Genomic DNA, 18,410 nt, shown 5'->3' with positions numbered 1-18,410 from the left:
GGGGAGGGACTTCTAGACGATGGAAGTCGACCGCTCAGTAAGACAGAGATTCAAGGACGGTGGGCTGAGGGACGCCACTTCTGGATTTGTAGTGGAAGAAAGAGTATTAAGAGTTGGGAGTCCTTCTGGAAGATAAAAACCTCTATATCAAGGGTTCCAGAATTCGGAGGCGGGCTCTTTCCTTAAGAAAAGTGGTCCGAGGAGATTGAAGAGAGTATAGTCCTACACTGATTTTTGAGACTCGGATTCGTACTGGTACTCAAATTCAAAACCCAAATAATTCGTAAAGCGTCAAATTCCCTTATCTATAGCATCATCTTACATATCGCTCGTTTTGTTTTTTACTTAGAATTTGCATTCAGAATGTTATGTTTGGGTAGGGTCATGTACCAAAATATATTATCTCATTTACGAATAAACTACCTTTGAAATGCTAAAATATACTTTACCCAGCTATTTTTCTGTTAAAAAAATGCTCTGGTCTTTGTTGAATTTGTTGACCCCAGAAATGTTACATTATGTTTACCTGCTTGTTGTGAGAACAGTAATGACATTGTAACTACATAATGCTCCTTTAGTTTTTGATAATCTTGGATGGTTCCATCAATGAATTGGACCCTTCACGTTAGCCACGTAATCCTCAGTAAGGCAGCTTGAGTAGAGTTCATAATTTAGCGGACAAACATTAGTAATTATCCCCTCCCTCATTTTCTCCCCTCCCCCCACAAGAGCAAATAAATCATGGATTCGCGTCTATGATCTTGTCTCTAACAAACATATCACGGTCATGCTCTGGAAAATCTGTAAATCAAAGTATTACTATATGAGTGCTCGTAATATTTAGCTACTAAATAGATTATACAATTGAGTATGACTTCTGATCTTGCGAACGAGCAGTTGGAGAGAGAGAGAGAGAGAGAGAGAGAGAGAGAGAGAGAGAGAGAGAGAGAGAGAGAGAGAGAGAGAGAGAGAGAGAGAGAGAGAGAGAGAGAGAAGTGATAGCTCAGCCTACGTTGAGATATCATAGTTTAGACTTTCTTAGATTATACGCAAATATAGACGAATATAAGTGCATCATGAAGGTGTCCAGTTGCTATTGTACCGGGAGGTTATTCCCTCTTGCAAACAATAAATGATATGTAATTGATAGAGAAAATTATCGGAGTGATGTAATAACTCCGACAGTTAGTCGTCAATCAAAGAGACCCAAGCATGCAAATGGAAAAGTGAAAAATCGTTTTATTGTCTAGTTCAAAATAAAATGTTTCATTTTCTCTCAATTCTTCAGTATTATGTCATTCATATATGCAAATGTTATTTGCATAATTTTCAGTTCAAAAGTATGCTCAGTTGATTTTCAGATTATGTCACTATGCTGTCTGTACTGTATTAGCGCTAAAAGTATGCGAGGAAGTTATTACCTAATTCTGATTTGTCAGACATGTTTTTCATTTATTACCACTGTACTGTGATATAAATTCTAAATGCATATGCAAATGCCACAATATAATTTTCATATTAATAAGTCGCATTCATGTTTTTACATGGAATCATATTTGCTGTTTGTTGTATAAGTAAATATGGATGAGATTCTTACTGTATTATTTTCATAAATTTCAACTGCTTTATATATATATATATATATATATATATATATATATATATATATATATATATATATATATATATATATATATAATCGAAAACGATATTGTACGTACCTATATATGTTATCTCCACGTATGAAGACCCTATCTTACCATCAACATTTACATTATTTCTTTATCATTGCTCTCTCATACCTCGAAAGGTTCACAGAGTAATGAACCATCGTTAAAGTGACTAATTTATCTTTCTCCGGGCAAGACGCAAATGAATAATATACCATAATAATATACTATATCTTACGTTGTTTTGAAAAGTAAGTAACAATGAAGATACGTATTAGCAGCATAATATGCATTTTACAAAGAATTAATCTATCTACTTCTCTCTACTACACAGAGTATATTGTAAACTTACCCCGAGTCTAGAAACAATACTATACTGAAATAAATCCCTCCTTATCATAGTCTTGTTAAAGTGTAATATTCAGTTTAGTAATGAGCTACACTATGACACGAGAAAGAATACTGGCCGGTTATACTTAACAGTTCTGTATTTGCTAAATCAGTTTCATTCAGTAGTGGCCAGAGATGTGGTTGACTCGGTGGCGGTGTACGCGTCATTACTACAAACAATGCTGGATTGACAAAATTGATAACGTACTACAGTATTACCATTCTGACAGAATTACTATGACTGGATCATTTCAACGCTAGGCAAAGACCGAGATAGGATTGCCTCCCATATTACTTGATGTATTACTTCATATTAATATGATATATAATATAGTGTGAGAATAAGCAGTGGACACAGTATTAACTACTATTGTTGGTTGGCTGGAAAGGTTTACTTCCCGACGGTTCTGGGGATAGTGGTCTCCAGCGCATGCGCACGTTTATCCCAGCCGCGCGCCGCCACCACGTAAACATGGACGTGTGAATTCCATCCTATAGCGAATTTTCAGGTAAGGAGTGCCATTTGTATGTAATGTGTTTGGTTATACATTGATTTAGAGACTTTAAGTGACGCAGATGCCAAAAACGTCGGTGTGACACCTACGAAAGTGCTGCAGTTTCAAAATAGCGGTCGAACAAAAGAATGGCTGAAGTGGTCGTTATTGGATGCGTCGCAACAACCTCGCTTGCATTTTGATGGTGTTGCTAAGGTGTTAATAACAGCCCAGATGTACCCACAGCATTTATTAGGAAGCTCCTTGTAACACACAAGGAGCCCTTCATGAATATACCAGCATTTTATTAGCACTATCATTGTTAGGTATTAGATTAGGGACACTAAAACGGGAGTGATCCTGGCTTGCCGCGCTTCGATACAAGGACATCCGCGTCGGCTCGCGGATATTGACCGCCATATCCATAACGCCTCAATTTGTAAATGTCCCTTTAATTAGATTTCAGTATTGGATGAGCTCTTTCATTTGCTGCAAGATCATTGCCAATGAATATCCATAGCTTAAAGTCGTAACACGAGAAAGAGTTAATTAACGGGGTTTTTAGCGGGAGGGCCAACCTTACCTGTCGGTCGGGCAACCTGTTGGATGGTTGACGGGAGGTCCACAGCCAACCACTGTGGTCGGCAAACTCGATAACCAAGCTTATCTCTAATTTAGTTAACTGACAAGAGCCCTGTCATAGTCTGTCATGACTTTCCTATGAGGGTCTTAGAGACTGACGAGTAGATTATACGTGATCATGAATGCCTGAACATCTTTGGGATCGGGGTCTGAGCAGTTTGCATGAGGGCTAACCCGTTCACTGGTCCTTGTATTGAATTAATTCAGCCACCAAACACGGCCTTTGTATACACTATATATTGTTTTAAAGTTTTTGTTGGGTGACAATCGTAGGGTTGAAAATGAATGAAAGACTTGAGTTGTCTTAGTTAAGAGGAAGGTCCTGATGTTTGACATAGGATTAACATTTTGTGTTTATGGGGTTTTAGATGGGGTGACATGAAGAACAGTTTCATTTGAAATAGATTTGAACACAAACACATGTACTCCATAAAAGTTTTACTTTAGGTTGTTTCTGTCATTTAAAAATTTACCATTATAGACATTTTAAGTTAATCTGATATTTATTATCCTCACTGATTTTTTTTATTAACTAGAATAGGGGATGTTATTTGTTACCTGAACAAACAGTAGATTATTATGGTATACTTGGAAATGTTTTATGATTAATATCCATTTAGGTAGGATTACTTTGTAATTGCGTGAAGTAGGAGCTCCATAAAGGGGGTCCTAATGTTATATAAACTGTAATTAAAGTATATATATATATATATATATATATATATATATATATATATATATATATATATATATATATATATATATTTTATCCCTAGGGATAGGGGAGAAAGAATACTTCCCACGTATTCCCTGCGTGTCGTAGAAGGCGACTAAAAGGGAAGGGAGCGGGGGGCTGGAAATCCTCCCCTCTCGTTTTTTTTTTAATTTTCCAAAAGAAGGGACAGAGAAGGGGGCCAGGTGAGGATATTCCCTCAAAGGTCCAGTCCTCTGTTCTTAACGCTACCTCGCTAATGCGGGAAATGGCGAATAGTATGAAAAAAAAAATATATATATATGTATATATATATATATATATGTATATATATATATATATATATATATATATATATATATATATATATATATTATCCCTGGGGATAGGGGAGAAAGAATACTTCCCACGTATTCCCTGCATGTCGTAGAAGGCGACTAAAAGGGAACGGAGCGGGGGGCTGGAAATCCTCCCCTCTCATTTTTTTATTTTAATTTTCCAAAAGAAGGAACAGAGAAGGGGGCCAGGTGAGGGTATTCCCTCAAAGGCCCAGTCCTCTGTTCTTAACGCTACCTCGCTATCGCGGGAAATGGCGAATAGTATGAAAAAAAATATATATATATATATATATATATATATATATATATATATATATATATATATATATATATATATATATATATATATATATGCTGTCAATGGACTGAATCTGGGGTAAACCATGGAAAGGAGCTGTGGTTTTGGTACATTACACATGACAGCTAAAGACTGAAGGTGAACAAATGTGGCCTTTTTGTCTGTTTTCCTGGTGCTGTATATGTTTAAAGTAAGCCTGACTTAAATGCATCAGTAAAAAGTGTCACTACTGTCTGCATAAATGGATGTGTGAAATGGACTTAAGTGTCAACATAGTCCCCAGTCTACTGCCAGAAGCTGCCTCAGGTAAAGCAGTATGTAGATAAGGAAATATTTGGGAAGCAGTTAATGGCACATATCAGACCTAAATTACACTATGCATCATTAGGTTGGTCACCCTGCCAAAAGGCATTTTGATCTGATACTATGGGTGGAATGGAGGAGAGTAAAGATGGTACAGTAATTGAAATAAAAGGGTGCTGAGATATAGGGGAAAAGGTTGCCTGTTATAGGTTTTTCATACCTTAGATAAAAAGGGGGAGATGCCATCACAGCTTTCAAGTTCTTAATAGAAACTGACAGTGTTTAATGAAGGTCTCACTGAACTCAGCAAAGAGTGGTCATTGGCAATTCGTAGTAAGAGTCTGAGTTAGAAACACTCTGTATAAGAACCTCTGTAGCGATACAAGTGTATGCATACACAGTAAACAGCCAAAAATCACTAATTATATAGTGGTAATGAAAATAGGATTTGAGGTCCCATGTGTAGAACTCTGCTCCTGCCATACACACTGGTTTATGGAATAGGAGCCAAGCAAGGGATGTGTGAATGTGCTTAGGTGGGAACTCAGGTAGAGAAGAAGGGAGAGATAGGTAGTGTGTTTGAGGAAAGGAATCTAGATGTATCTCTGAGTGAAATAAAGTGTAAGGGGAAAGAATGGTTTAGGAATGTTTGAGGGGTAAAGTCGTGGATTATTTGTGAGGGCAAGAGTTCAGGAAAGGGTAGCACTTCTGCCAAAGGAAGAGTTGTGGGTATTTGTGAAAGTATGCTGTGAAGTGAGCCTCTGATGTGGATAAGAATAAAAGTGAGTAATGAAAGGTGGGTAATTATAACTGTTTATGTCCCTGACAACAAAAAGACTGTGAAGAGGCTTTTATTCATCTGTTCCTGGAGCTACCTCACTGATCTGGGAGACAGCAAAGGTTCTGGGAGTGATAAAGAATGTGTGGAAGGAGAGAACATTATCTTGGAGAGTAAAAATTGTTATGTTTGAAGGAATAGTAGTTCCAACAATATTTTATGGTTGCGAGGTGTGGATTTGATAGAGGAGGGGTGGATGAAGTGGAAATGAAATGTTTGAGGACATGTGGTGTGAGGTGGTTTAATCAAGTAAGTGATGAAAGGGTTAGAGAGATGTGTGAAAATGATTAGAGTGTGGCTGAGAGAGCAGAAGAGGGTGTGTTGAAATGGTTTAGACATATGGAGAGAATGAGTGAGGAAAGATTGACAAAGAGGATATATGTGTCAGAGATGGAGGGAACGAGGAGAAGCAGGAGACCAAATTGGAGGGGAAAGGATGGAGTGAAAAAGATTTTGAGCGATCGGGACCTGAACGTATAGGAGGGTGAGAGGTGTGCAAGGGATAGAGTGAAGTGGAACGATGTTGTATACCGGGGTCGACGCGCTGTCAATGAATTGAACCAGGGCTTGTGAAGCGTCTGGGGTAAACCATGGAAAGTTATGTGGGGCCTGGATGTGGAAAGGGAGCTGTGGTTTCGGTGCATTATTACATGACAGCTAGAGACTGAGTGTGGACGAATGGGGCCTTTGTTGTCTTTTCCTAGCGCTACCTGGCACACATGAGGGGGGATGGGTTGTTATTTCATGTGTGGCGAGGTGGCGATGGGAATGAATAAAGGCAGACATTATGAATTATGTACATGTGTATATATGTATATGTCTCTGTGTGTATATATATATGTATACGTTGAGATGTATAGGTATGTATATTTGCGTGTGTGGATGTGTATGTATATACATGTGTATGTGGATGGGTTGGGCCATTCTTTCGTTTGTTTCCTTGCGCTACCTCGCTAATGCGGGAGACAGTGACAAAGCAAAATAAGATAAAAAATAAATAATATATATGAGAGGCAAGTGTTTTGGGAGCAGCTGAGTGAGTGTGTTAGTAGTTTTGATGCACGAGACTGGGTTATAGTGATGGGTGATTTGAATGCAAAGGTGAGTAATATGGCAGTTTACGGAATAATTGGTGTACATGGGGTGTTCAGTGTTGTAAATGGAAATGGTGAAGAGCTTGTAGATTTATGTGCTGAAAAATGACTGGTGATTGGGAATACCTAGTTTAAAAAGAGAGATCTTTTTCTTTTTCTTTTAAACTATTCGCCATTTCCCGCGTTAGCGAGGTAGTGTTAAGAACAGAGGACTGGGCCTTTTTTGGAATATCCTCACCTGGCCCCCTCTGTTCCTTCTTTTGGAAAATTAAAAAAAAAAAAAGAAAACGAGAGGGGAGGATTTCCAGCCCCCCGCTCCCTCCCCTTTTAGTCGCCTTCTACGACATGCAGGGAATACGTGGGAAGTATTCTTAATCCCCTATCCCCAGGGATAAAAAGAGAGATATACGTAAGTATTCATATGTAAGTAGGAGAGATGGACAGAGAGTGTTATTGGATTACATGTTAATTGATAGGCGCGAGAAAGAGAGACTTTTGGATGTTAATGTGCTGAGGGGTGCAGCTGGAGGGATGTCTGATCATTATCTTGTGGAGGCGAAGGTGAAGATTTGTAGAGGTTTTCAGAAAAGAAGAGAGAATGTTGAGGTGAAGAGAGTGGTGAGAGTAAGTGAGCTTGGGAAGGTGACTTGTGTGAGGAAGTACCAGGAGAGACTGAGTACAGAATGGAAAAAGGTGTGAACAAAGGACGTAAGGGGAGTTGGGGAGGAATGGGATGTGTTTAGGGAATCAGTGATGGCATGCAGAAAAGATGCTTGTGGCATGAGAAGCGTGGGAGGTGGGAAGATTAGGAAGGGTAGTGAGTGGTGGGATGAAGAAGTAAGATTATTAGTGAAAGAGAAGAGAAGGGCATTTGGACGATTTTTGCAGGGAAATAATGCAAATGGGTGTGAGATGTATAAAAGAAAGAGGCAGGAGGTCAAGAGAAAGGTGCAAGAGGTGAAAAAGAGGGCAAGTGAGAGTTGGGGTGAGAGAGTATCATTGAATTTTAGGGAGAATAAAAAGATGTTTTGGAAGGAGGTAAATAAAGTGTGTAAGACAAGAGAACAAATGGGACCTTCAGTGAAAGGGGCTAATGGGGAGGTGATAACAAGTAGTGGTGATGTGAGAAGATGGAGTGAGTATTTTGAAGGTTTGTTGAATGTGTTTGATGATAGAGTGGCAGATATAGGGTGTTTTGGTCGAGGTGGTGTGCAAAGTGAGAGGGTTAGGGAGAATGATTTGGTAAACAGAGAAGAGGTAGTAAAAACTTTGCAGAAGATGAAAGCCAGCAAGGCAGCGGGTTTGGATGGTATTGCAGTGGAATTTATCAAAAAAGGGGGTGACTGTATTGTTGACTGGTTGTTAAGGTTATTTAATGTATGTATGACTCATGGTGAGGTGCTTGAGGATTGGAGGAATGCTTGCATAGTGCCATTGTACAAAGGCAAAGGGGATAAAAGTGAGTGCTCAAATTACAGAGGTATAGGTTTGTTGAGTATTGCTGTGAAATTATATGGGAGGGTATTGATTGAGAGGGTGAAGGCATGTACAGAGCATCAGATTAGGGAGGAACAGTGTGGTTTCAGAAGTGGTAGAGGATGTGTGGATCAGGTGTTTGCTTTGAAGAATGTATTTGAGAAATGCTTAGAAAAGCAAATGGATTTGTATGTAGCATTTATGGATCTGGAGAAAGCATATGATAGAGTTGATAGAGATGCTGTGTGGAAGGTACTGAGAATATATGGTGTGGGGGGGCAAGTTGTTAGAAGCAGTGAAAAGTTTTTATCGAGGAGGTAAGGCATGTGTACGTGTACGAAGAGAGGAAAGTGATTGGTTCTCAGTGAATGTTGGTTTGCGGCAGAGGTGTGTGATGTCTCCATGGTTGTTTAATTTGTTTATGGATGAGGTTGTTAGGGAGGTGAATGCAAGAGTTTTGGAAAGAGGGGCAAGTATGCAGTCTGTTGTGGATGAGAGAGCTTGGGAAGTGAGTCAGTTGTTGTTCGCTGATGATACAGCGCTGGTGGCTGATTTGTGTGAGAAACTGCAGAAGCTGGTGACTGAGTTTGGTAAAGTGTGTGAAAGAAGAATGCTGAGAGTAAATATGAATAAGAGCAAGGTTATTAGGTACAGTAGGGTTGAGGGACAAGTCAATTGGGAGGTAAGTTTGAATGGAGAAAAACTGGAGGAAGTGAAGTGTTTTAGATATGTGGGAGTGGATTTGGCAGCGGATGGAACCATGGAAGCGTAAGTGAATCATAGGGTGGGGGAGGGGGTGAAAATTCTGGGAGCGTTGAAGAATGTGTGGAAGTCTAGAACATTATCTCGTAAACAGAAGTGGGTATGTTTGAAGGAATAGTGGTTCCAACAATGTTATATGGTTGTAAGGCATGGGCTATAGATAGCGTTGTGCGGAGGAGGGTGGATTTGCTGGAAATGAGATGTTTGAGGACAATATGTGGTGTGAGGTGGTTTAATTAAGTGATGATAGGGTAAGAGAGATGTGTGGTAATAAAAAGAGTGTGGCTGAGAGAGCAGAAGGGGTTGTTTTGAAATGGTTTGGTCACATGGAGAGAATGAGTGAGGGAAGATTGACCAAGAGGATATATGTGTCAGAGATGGAGGGAACGAGGAGAAGTGGGAGACCAAATTGGAGGTGGAAAGATGGAGTGAAAAAGATTTTGAGTGATTGGGGCCTGATTATGCAGGAGGGTGAAAGGCGTGCAAGGAATAGAGTGAATTGGAACGATGTGGTATACCGGGGTCGACGTGCTGTCAATGGATTGAACCAGGGCATGTGAAGCGTCTGGGGTAAACTGTGGAAAGTTTTGTGGGGTCTGGATGTGGAAAGGGAGCTGTGGTTTTGGTGCATTATTACATGAAAGCTAGAGACTAAGTGTGAACAAAAGGGGCCTTTGTTGTCTTTTCCTAGCACTACCTCGCCTACATGAGGGGGGAGGGGGTTGTTATTTCATGTGTGGTGGGGTGGCGATGGGAATGAATAAAGGCAGACTATGAATTATGTACAAGTGTATATATGTATATGTCTGTGTGTATATATATGCAAACGTTGAGATGTATATGTATGTATATTAGGCGTGTGTGGACGTGTATGTATATACGTGTGTATGTGAGTGTGTTTGGCCATTGTTTTATCTGTCTCTTTGTGCTACCTTGCTAATGCGGGAGACAGCAACAAAGCAAAATGATGATAATAGTGTAATAATAATAATATATATATATATATATATATATATATATATATATATATATATATATATATATATATATATCCCTTGGGATAGGGGAGAAAGAATACTTCCCACGTATTCCCTGCGTGTCGTAGAAGGCGACTAAAAGGGGAGGGAGCAGGGGGCTGGAAATCCTCCCCTCTCTATTTTTTTTTTTTTTTTCTTTATTTTTTCCAAAAGAAGGAACAGAGAAGGGGGCCAGATGAGGATATACCCCTAAAGGCCCAGTCCTCTGTTCTTAACGCTACCTCGCTAATGTGGGAAATGGCGAAGTTTGAATATATATATATATATATATATATATATATATATATATATATATATATATATATATATATATATATATATTTATATATATATATATAATTTATTTATATTTATTTTGCTTTGTCGCTGTCTCCCACGTTTGCGAGGTAGCGCAAGGAAACAGACGAAAGAAATGGCACAACCCACCCCCATACACAATGTACACACACACACGCCCACACACGCAAATATACATACCTATACATCTCAATGCACACATATATATACACACAGAGACACATACATATATACCCATGCACACAATTCACACTGTCTGCCCCTCTTCATTCCCATCGCCACCTCGCCGCACATGGAATACCATCCCCCTCCCCCCTCATGTGTGCGAGGTAGCACTAGGAAAAGACAACAAAGGCCCCATTCGTTCACACTCAGTCTCCAGCTGTCACGCAATAATGCCCGAAACCACAGCTCCCTTTCCACATCCAGGCCCCACACAACTTTCCATGGTTTACCCCAGACGCTTCACATGCCCTGATTCAATCCACTGACAGCACATCAACCCCGGTATACCACATCGATCCAATTCACTCTATTCCTTGCCCGCCTTTCACCCTCCTGCATGTTCAGGCCCCGATCACTCAAAATCTTTTTCACTCCATCTTTCCACCTCCAATTTGGTCTCCCACTTCTCATTCCCTCCACCTCCGACACTTATATCCTCTTGGTCAATCTTTCCTCACTCATTCTCTCCATGTGCCCAAACCATTTCAAAACACCCTCTTCTGCTCTCTCAACCACGCTCTTTTTATTTCCACACATCTCTCTTACCCTTACATTACTTACTCGATCAAACCACCTCACACCACACATTGTCCTCAAACATCTCATTTCCAGCACATCCACCCTCCTGCGCACAACTCTATCCATAGCCCACGCCTTGCAACCATACAACATTGTTGGAACCACTATTCCTTCAAACATAGCCATTTTTGCTTTCGAAGATAATGTTCTGGACTTCCACAAATTCTTCAAGGCTCCCAGGATTATCGCCCCCTCCCCCACCCTATGATTCACTTCCGCTTCCATGGTTCCATCCGCTGTCAGATCCACTCCCAGATATCTAATACACTTTACTTCCTCCAGTTTTTCTCCATTCAAACTTACCTCCCAATTGACTTGACCCTCAACCCTACTGTACCTAATAACCTTGCTCTTATTCACATTTACTCTTAACTTTCTTCTTTCACACACTTTACCAAACTCAGTCACCAGCTTCTGCAGTTTCTCACATGAATCAGCCACCAGCGCTGTATCATCAGCGAACAACAACTGACTCACTTCCCAAGCTCTCTCATCCCCAACAGACTTCATACTTGCCCCTCTTTCCAAAACTCTTGCATTCACCTCCCTAACAACCCCATCCATAAACATATTAAACAACCATGGAGACATCACACACCCCTGCCGCAAACCTACATTCACTGAGAACCAATCACTTTCCTCTCTTCCTACACGTACACATGCCTTACATCCTCGATAAAAACTTTTCACTGCTTCTAACAACTTTCCTCCCACACCATATATTCTTTATACCTTCCACAGAGCATCTCTATCAACTCTATCATATGCCTTCTCCTGATCCATAAATGCTACATACAAATCCATTTGCTTTTCTAAGTATTTCTCACATACATTCTTCAAAGCAAACACCTGATCCACACATCCTCTACCACTTCTGAAACCACACTGCTCTTCCCCAATCTGATGCTCTGTACATGCCTTCACCCTCTCAATCAATACCCTCCCATATAATTTACCAGGAATACTCAACAAACTTATACCTCTGTAATTTGAGCACTCACTCTTATCCCCTTTGCCTTTGTACAATGGCACTATGCACGCATTCTGCCAATCCTCAGGCACCTCACCATGAATCATACATACATTAAATAACCTTACCATCCAATCAGCAATACAGTCACCCCCTTTTTCAATATATTCCACTGCAATACCATCCAAACCTGCTGCCTTGCCGGCTTTCATCTTCCGCAAAGCTTTTACTACCTCTTCTCTGTTTACCAAATCATTTTCCCTAACCCTCTCACTTTGCACACCACCTCGACCAAAACACCCTATATATGCCACTTTTATCATCAAACACATTCAACAAACCTTCAAAATACTCACTTCATCTCCTTCTCACATCACCACTAGTTGTTATCACCTCCCCATTTGCGCCCTTCACTGAAGTTCCCATTTGCTCCCTTGTCTTACGCACTTTATTTACCTCCTTCCAGAACATCTTTTTATTCTCCCTAAAATTTAATGATACTCTCTCACCCCAACTCTCATTTGCCCTCTTTTTCACCTCTTGCACCTTTCTCTTGACCTGTCTCTTTCTTTTATACATCTTCCACTCAATTGCATTTTTTCCCTGCAAAAATCGTCCAAATGCCTCTCTTTTCTCTTTCACTAATAATCTTACTTCTTCATCCCACCACTCACTACCCTTTCTAATCAACCCACCTCCCACATATATATATATATATATATATATATATATATATATATATATATATATATATATATATATATATATATATTTTTTTTTTTTTTTCTTTCTGAATGAGTGTGTTAGTGGTTTTGATGCACGAGACCGAGTTATAGTGATGGGTGATTTGAATGCAAAGGTGAGTAATATGGCAGTTGAGGGAATAAATGGTATACATGGGGTGTTCAGTGTTGTAAATGGAAATGGTGAAGACCTTGTAGATTTATGTGCGGAAAAAGGACTGGTGATTGGGAATACCTGGTTTAAAAAGCGAGATATACATAAGTATACGTATGTAAGTAAGAGAGATGGCCAGAGAGCGTTATTGGATTACATGTTAATTGACAGGCACGCGAAAGAGAGACTTTTGGATGTTAATGTGCTGACAGGTGCAACTGGAGGGATGTCTGATCATTATCTTGTGGAGGCTAAGGTGAAGATTTGTATGGGTTTTCAGAAAAGAAGAGTGAATGTTGGGGTGAAGAGGGTGGTGAGAGTAAGTGAGCTTGGGAAGGAGACTTGTGTTGAGGAAGTACCAGGAGAGACTGAGTACAGAATGGAAAAAGGTGAGAACAATGGAAGTAAGGGGAGTGGGGGAGGAATGGGATGTATTTAGGAAATCAGTGATGGCTTGCGCAACAGATGCTTGTGGCATGAGAAGAGTGGGAGGTGGGTTGATTAGAAAGGGTAGTGAGTGGTGGGATGAAGAAGTAAGATTATTAGTGAAAGAGAAGAGAGAGGCATTTGGACGATTTTTGCAGGGAAAAAATGCAATTGAGTGGGAGATGTATAAAAGAAAGAGACAGGAGGTCAAGAGAAAGGTGCAAGAGGTGAAAAAGAGGGCAAATGAGAGTTGGGGTGAGAGAGTATCATGAAATTTAGGGAGAATAAAAAGATGTTCTGGAAGGAGGTAAATAAAGTGCATAAGACAAGGGAGCAAATGGGAACTTCAGTGAAGGGCGCAAATGGGGAGGTGATAACAAGTAGTGGTGATGTGAGAAGGAGATGGAGTGAGTATTTTGAAAGTTTGTTGAATGTGTGTGATGATAGAGTGGCAGATATAGGGTTTTGGTCGAGGTGGTGTGCAAAGTGAGAGGGTTAGGGAAAATGATTTGGTAAACAGAGAAGAGGTAGTAAAAGCTTTGCGGAAGATGAAAGCCGGGAAGGCAGCAGGTTTGGATGGTATTGCAGTGGAATTTATTAAAAAAAGGGGGTGACTGTATTATTGACTGGTTGGTAAGGTTATTTAATGTATGTATGACTCATGATGAGGTGCCTGAGGATTGGTGGAATGCCTGCATAGTGCCATTGTACAAAGGCAAAGGGGATAAGAGTGAGTGCTCAAATTACAGAGATATAAGTTTGTTGAGTATTCCTGGTAAATTATATGGGAGGGTATTGATTGAGAGGGTGAAGGCATGTACAGAGCATCAGATTGGGGAAGAGCAGTGTGGTTTCAGAAGTGGTAGAGGATGTGTGGATCAGGTGTTTGCTTTGAAGAATGTATGTGAGAAATACTTAGAAAAGCAAATGGATTTGTATGTAGCATTTATGGATCTGGAGAAGGCATATGATAGAGTTGATAGAGATGCTCTGTGGAAGGTATTAAGAATATATGGTGTGGGGGGGGCAAGTTGTTAGAAGCAGTGAAAAGTTTTTATCGAGGATGTAAGGCATGTGTACGTGTAGGAAGAGAGGAAAGTGATTGGTTCTCAGTGAATGTAGGTTTGCGGCAGGGGTGTGTGATGTCTCCATGGTTGTTTAATTTGTTTATGGATGGGGTTGTTAGGGAGGTAAATGCAAGAGTTTTGGAAAGAGGGGCAAGTATGAAGTCTGTTGGGGATGAGAGAGCTTGGGAAGTGAGTCAGTTGTTGTTCGCTGATGATACAGCGCTGGTGGCTGATTCATGTGAGAAACTGCAGAAGCTGGTGACTGAGTTTGGTAAAGTGTGTGAAAGAAGAAAGTTAAGAGTAAATGTGGATAAGAGCAAGGTTATTAGGTACAGTAGGGTTGAGGGTCAAGTCAATTGGGAGGTAAGTTTGAATGGAGAAAAACTGGAGGAAGTAAAGTGTTTTAGATATCTTGGAGTGGATCTGGCAGTGGATGGACCCATGGAAGCGGAAGTGGATCATAGGATGGGGGAGGGGGCGAAAATCCTGGGAGCCTTGAAGAATGTGTGGAAGTCGAGAACATTATCTCGGAAAGCAAAAATGGGTATGTTTGAAGGAATAGTGGTTCCAACAATGTTTTATGGTTGCGAGGTGTGGGCTATGGATAGAGTTGTGCGTAGGAGGATGGATGTGCTGGAAATGAGATGTTTGAGGACAATGTGTGGTGTGAGGTGGTTTGATCGAGTAAGTAACGTAAGGGTAAGAGAGATGTGTGGAAATAAAAAGAGCATGGTTGAGAGAGCAGAAGAGGGTGTTTTGAAATGGTTTGGGCACATGGAGAGAATGAGTGAGGAAAGATTGACCAAGAGGAAATATGTGTCGGAGGTGGAGGGAACGAGGAGAAGTGGGAAACCAAATTGGAGGTGGAAAGATGGAGTGAAAAAGATTTTGTGTGATCGGGGCCTGAACATGCAGGAGGGTAAAAGGAGGGCAAGGAATAGAGTGAATTGGATCGATCTGGTATACCGGGGTTGACGTGCTGTCAGTGGATTGAATCAGGGCATGTGAAGCGACTGGGGTAAACCATGTAAAGCTGTGGAGGTATGTATATTTGCGTGTGTGGACGTATGTATATACATGTGTATGGGTGTGGGTTGGGCCATTTCTTTCGTCTGTTTCCTTGCGCTGCCTCGCAAACACGGGAGACAGCGACAAAGCAAAAAAAAAGAAAAAAAATTCTTCTTTTAAACTATTCACCATTTCCCACGTTAGCGAGGTATTGTTAAGAGCAGAGGACTGGGCCTCTTTTGGAATATCCTCACCTGGCCCCCTGTGTTCCTTCTTTTGGAAAATTAAAAAAAATTTTTTTTTTTTTTTCAAAAGAGGGAACAGAGAAGGGGGCCAGGTGAGGATATTCCCTCAAAGGCCCAGTCCTCTGTTCTCAACGCTACCTCTCTAATGCGGGAAATGGCGAATATTATGAAAAAAAGGCATGTACAGAGCATCAGATTGGGGAAGAGCAGTGTGGTTTCAGAAGTGGTAGAGGATGTGTGGATCAGGTGTTTGCTTTGAAGAATGTATGTGAGAAATACTTAGAAAAGCAAATGGATTTGTATGTAGCATTTATGGATCTGGAGAAGGCATATGATAGAGTTGATAGAGATGCTCTGTGGAAGGTATTAAGAATATATGGTGTGGGAGGCAAGTTGTTAGAAGCAGTGAAAAGTTTTTATCGAGGATGTAAGGCATGTGTACGTGTAGGAAGAGAGGAAAGTGATTGGTTCTCAGTGAATGTAGGTTTGCGGCAGGGGTGTGTGATGTCTCCATGGTTGTTTGATTTGTTTATGGATGGGGTTGTTAGGGAGGTAAATGCAAGAGTTTTGGAAAGAGGGGCAAGTATGAAGTCTGTTGGGGATGAGAGAGCTTGGGAAGTGAGTCAGTTGTTGTTCGCTGATGATACAGCGCTGGTGGCAGATTCATGTGAGAAACTGCAGAAGCTGGTGACGGAGTTTGGTAAAGTGTGTGGAAGAAGAAAGTTAAGAGTAAATGTGAATAAGAGCAAGGTTATTAGGTACAGTAGGGTTGAGGGTCAAGTCAATTGGGAGGTGAGTTTGAATGGAGAAAAACTGGAGGAAGTGAAGTGTTTTAGATATCTGGGAGTGGATCTGTCAGCGGATGGAACCATGGAAGCGGAAGTGGATCATAGGGTGGGGGAGGGGGCGAAAATTTTAGGAGCCTTGAAAAATGTGTGGAAGTCGAGAACATTATCGCGGAAAGCAAAAATGGGTATGTTTGAAGGAATAGTGGTTCCAACAATGTTGTATGGTTGCGAGGCGTGGGCTATGGATAGAGTTGTGCGCAGGAGGATGGATGTGCTGGAAATGAGATGTTTGAGGACAATGTGTGGTGTGAGGTGGTTTGATCGAGTAAGTAACGTAAGGGTAAGAGAGATGTGTGGAAATAAAAAGAGCGTGGTTGAGAGAGCAGAAGAGGGTGTTTTGAAATGGTTTGGGCACATGGAGAGAATGAGTGAGGAAAGATTGACCAAGAGGATATATGTGTCGGAGGTGGAGGGAACGAGGAGAAGAGGGAGACCAAATTGGAGGTGGAAAGATGGAGTGAAAAGGATTTTGTGTGATCTGGGCCTGAACATGCAGGAGGGTGAAAGGAGGGCAAGAAATAGAGTGAATTGGAGCGATGTGGTATACAGGGGTTGTCGTGCTGTCGGTGGATTGAATCAAGGCATGTGAAGCGTCCGGGGTAAACCATGGAAAGCTGTGTAGGTATGTATATTTGCGTGTGTGGACGTGTGTATGTACATGTGTATGGGGGGGGGGTTGGGCCATTTCTTTCGTCTGTTTCCTTGCGCTACCTCGCAAACGCGGGAGAGAGCGACAAAGTATAAAGAAGAAAAAAAAAAAATATATATATATATACATACATATTTTCTTTAGGACAAGCCACGTACCCAATTCGTTGATCATCCTGTAGGGAAGGATGAACAGATGAATTGACTGGGATCAACTGCTGCAACCAGGATTTGAAGCTATGTGCTTGACCCAGGTGGGCCTGTGAATGCATCATGGTCAGCAATGCTATCTGCTACAGCACAGAGGTGTAAAAGTACTTTACAAGTAGAAGTGAGGAAATGTAATGCATATGTTATTGTGAAAGATTGAGAGAACTGAGTTATACAGGCTATAAGGAAGATATTTTTTTTTTTTTTTTTTTTATCTTTCATATTTGATCGCTGTTTCACACATTAGTCAGGTAATGCCAGGAACAGACAAAGAAAGGCCACATTCACTAATGTTCATTTTCAAGCTGTCTTATGCAGTGCGTAGCAACAGACAGAAGGAATTGAGTAATATTTTTGGATTAAAGACTTCACACTCTGGAAAAAACTGAGTAATTGATTAACAAGAATTTCATGGGGCAAGATATAAAAAGGCACCAAGCAGACACATGCAAGAGTCTGTCATGAAATATGAAGACACTTCAGTATTTTGCTCCACAAAATTAATTGCATACAAGGAGTACTGAAACCTTTAAATTAAAGGAAGGCTGGAAAAATGGTTAAACATCTTCATCCTATCTTTATCCCTTGGGATAGGGGAGAAAGAATTCTTCTCACGTATTCCCTGCGTGTCGTAGAAGGCGACTAAAAGGGAAGGGAGCAGGGGGCTGGAAATCCTCCCCTCTTCTTTTTCTTTTTTTTCCCAAAGAAGGAACAGAGAAGGGGGCCAGATGAGGATATTCCCTCAAATGGCCTGTCCTCTGTTCTTAATGCTACCTCGCTAACGCGGGAAATGGCGAATAGTATGAAAGAAAGAAAATCTTCAAAGTGAACCCAAGGTAGATAATATGCAAAGTATGTGGTGGTAGAAAACAGCAGCATTATGAAACAAGCAGGATATGCAGTGAGCACTATGTACTTTCCCATTGTGTTCACAAT

The 18,410-nt window shown here is 40.7% G+C and overlaps 1 protein-coding gene across 11 annotated transcripts in view; it reads left to right on the top strand.

Annotated features, from left to right (window-relative positions):
* The first annotated feature begins 2,433 nt into the window (after nt 1-2,433).
* LOC139767113 (tigger transposable element-derived protein 4-like) overlaps nt 2,434-18,410 on the top strand; it is a 102,888-nt gene continuing 86,911 nt past the window's right edge. For 4 of the 11 annotated variants that reach the window (XR_011716997.1, XM_071696102.1, XM_071696104.1 and 1 more), the window contains exon 1: nt 2,469-2,569. The gene's annotated coding sequence lies outside the window, so the exon portion shown is untranslated. Of the gene's footprint in view, nt 2,570-17,409; nt 17,519-18,410 lie in introns of those variants that run through there. The other 7 variants (XR_011716998.1, XM_071696103.1, XM_071696100.1 and 4 more) reach the window with 5 other exon arrangements.

The sequence above is a fragment of the Panulirus ornatus genome, chromosome 59, assembly GCF_036320965.1.
Source record: "Panulirus ornatus isolate Po-2019 chromosome 59, ASM3632096v1, whole genome shotgun sequence".
Lineage (NCBI taxonomy): Eukaryota > Metazoa > Arthropoda > Malacostraca > Decapoda > Palinuridae > Panulirus > Panulirus ornatus.
This window is presented reverse-complemented; position numbering and strand designations above follow the sequence as displayed.